The following is a 2879-nucleotide window of genomic DNA, read 5'->3' on the forward strand; positions in this document are numbered from 1 at the left end:
CCAAAATCCACTTTAGCAAGTGAGTCTGTACCGTAAGGAAGTAACCATATTGCAAATAGACATTATTTAATAGTCAAAAATAGCCTCCCAGTATTTCTGTTTTCAAAAGAATGCCATACTCCACAAAATAAGTACACAAACAATACTATGGGTAACATGTTGCCCGTTTATAACAAAGTTCCTAATGTAGGTCCTGTCTTCCCATGTCTTGTTGCCCTTTCAAACCTAGCTAAACTAAACTAGACATGGCATAGATTAGGCTACCCAACCAGGCTAGACAATGACATGGATTTTGCACTTTAGATCTTGTTGACTGCATGGATTTATATTTGCTTTAATTCACTTGGTCTTTACCTGATTGCAGAGGTCATGGTATGATTTCATATGGTCCTATTATGAAGAATTACTAAATGAATGTGACCAAAGGGATATCTTTTTGCTATTATTGCCACTGTCTTATTTACATTTTTTTTTTTTTCAATTGAAATTTGGTTTCAGCCAATGAGATATAGGTTTTTCCCTTTAACTTCTTGAAAATCACTGGCTTCAAACTAGGTTTCACTGTATGATAGGGTGCCATGTGATTCCAAAGTGAAATGAAATCTCCAGGTAAATAAATCTCCAGATGAATAAATTCTTCTTAAAACATTTATATCTGTAATTCGTAGCTGATACAATCTACTATAATATTAAGTTCTTAAGGAGTGTGGGAAACAGGAACTGAAAAGGGGTTCACAGAAAGGACTAAATGAGTTTAGGCTGGCATCACAGAATAAGAAAGCACTTCTTTAAACATCTCACATTCTAACGTTTCCCCGTGATATATAACAATATGTCCATCGCTCACAAAATTAGAGAATAAGGTAGTCAGCTATTGTGAAAAGGACTCAATGAAGTAATGCCATGATCGCCATGCTTTATAATATGGCCATGTATATATCATCAGAGATACTTGAACTGGATCCTTATATGATAATATATATTGCCAGGGGATAAAAGCTGTTTTGACAGATATTCCAAATAAAGGTTTCTATTTCTTTTCTAGTATAGAAAAGTAGAAACCACAGAATTATTAGAGTTAAATGATCAAGCAGATTTTTATTGATAATTGTGGCCATACATTACCTTTCCTTTCTGCTGATAATTTTATGTATGTAACAGAGGTGTTTTAGGTGTGTTTTGTGCCCTTTACTTTAGTTTTTCTAATTCAAAATCTTGATAAAAGATACAGATGAAATAAGATACATACTTATTAAGTTCATGCTGAGGTAAAAAGAAAACTGACATTTTTGGCATTACAAGTACCAAAAGAACTCAACAAAATATGGTCTGGCACAATAGATCTTGGATTGATTCCTTATTTGAATAATTATTCAGCCTCTCCTTTTCTCTTTTTGATTCTCTTTTTCTATTAGGTAGATACCTTTACAGAAGATAATTCTTTATATCTATCATATCTAATGTTCCATTATTTTTAGTCTTATATTTATGTAGTAAATCAGCACACCAAGTGTAATTATGTAATGTAGAGCTTTGACATCTCCACATACCTTTCGTTGCCCAGTGAAAAAACAAATACCAATGAACTCGGCCATTAGTTTCATACTTTTTATTGGAAGTATATATATTTATCTGTCACGTCTTACAAGTATATGAACTTTATTGACCATATTGGTATGTCAGAATAGTTTTACCATAGTTGGATACAGAGCTGTAGCAACATATAAAGTGGAATGGATGCTGGTAAAATGTCAGAAGTAATTAAATTTCGAACATTTTTGTGGTTTTATTCTGCATCAGGTTAATTTGATAACATTGTGCTGTATATCTTTACAATGTATGAATATATACAAACTGAGAATTGCTTAAATGTGGCATCATCATTTGTTGTGTGAATTACTGTACGCAGTATTGAAGAAGTTTAAAACTTGTCTACCTGTGTGGGGCCTTACAGAGGAATTTGTTGGGAGCCTTATTACCTACTACAAAGTCCTTCCCTGCATATGTCACTCAGTACACAGTAGTAATAGTCTAGTTTCTTATCATTGTGGAGAATATAATGGCAATGACAGTATACAAATTATTTGGCTTTGTATAATTATGAGTGGTTTACAGTTAAATGTTGCTACAGACATTTTAGAACAGTTCTTCATGGAGGGTTAAAGACCTAGAGGCCATGTAAATCAACCTGTCAGTAACAGTAGCAAAATTTGAATGTGAATACTATTTAGTACAACATGTGTACCTTTTCTTCATATAATCAGGTCAGTGATTAGACGATCATGGAATAATCAAAAGATTTTGTAAAATCTACCATTTGCCTCTTCCGTCTTAGTGCTAATCCTTTGCCTGTTTCTCATATAATGCTGTTCCTGATAAGCTTAGTTCTGTATGCCATATAAAATGTATACTCCTTATAAAAGAAAAGCATCCATTTTCATTTCTGTGAAGCAACTTACCAAACACAGGGGATACTTTATCTAGCCTTCGTATGAAGTCATTAGTAATGAAGAAACATGTTTTTCTATATTATAAAAAGCACTTACTGAATATGCACTTTTGTATGAACCCATTAAATGGGATTGAGACACTGTAGTATAGTGGTAACACAAACAACTGAGGACCAGGCAAATCTCCAAGCAAGTGGGTTCAAACCCTACCATGGTCTACTAGCAATAGTGGTCTATTCCTGCTAAGTCCTTTTTAAGAAGACACTATCCAAAGCCTGTGCAGGCAGGGAAATGAATAACATAATACCAGTCATTTTATGAAGACATTAGAGAGAAGTTATGATATCCCTATGTCTTATGACAGGAACTACTTGAACACTAACCTCACATTTTACTATTATTATAAATGCTTATTTTTTTCTTCATCTT

The 2879-nt window shown here is 33.3% G+C and overlaps 1 protein-coding gene across 1 annotated transcript in view; it reads left to right on the forward strand.

Moving 5' to 3' along the window:
- Positions 1-2879, forward strand: part of LOC119592562 (protein rogdi-like) — a gene marked incomplete at both ends in the record, with an annotated part of 7879 nt that overhangs the window by 1427 nt on the left and 3573 nt on the right.

This window comes from Penaeus monodon, chromosome 30, assembly GCF_015228065.2.
Source record: "Penaeus monodon isolate SGIC_2016 chromosome 30, NSTDA_Pmon_1, whole genome shotgun sequence".
Taxonomy (NCBI): Eukaryota; Metazoa; Arthropoda; class Malacostraca; order Decapoda; family Penaeidae; genus Penaeus; species Penaeus monodon.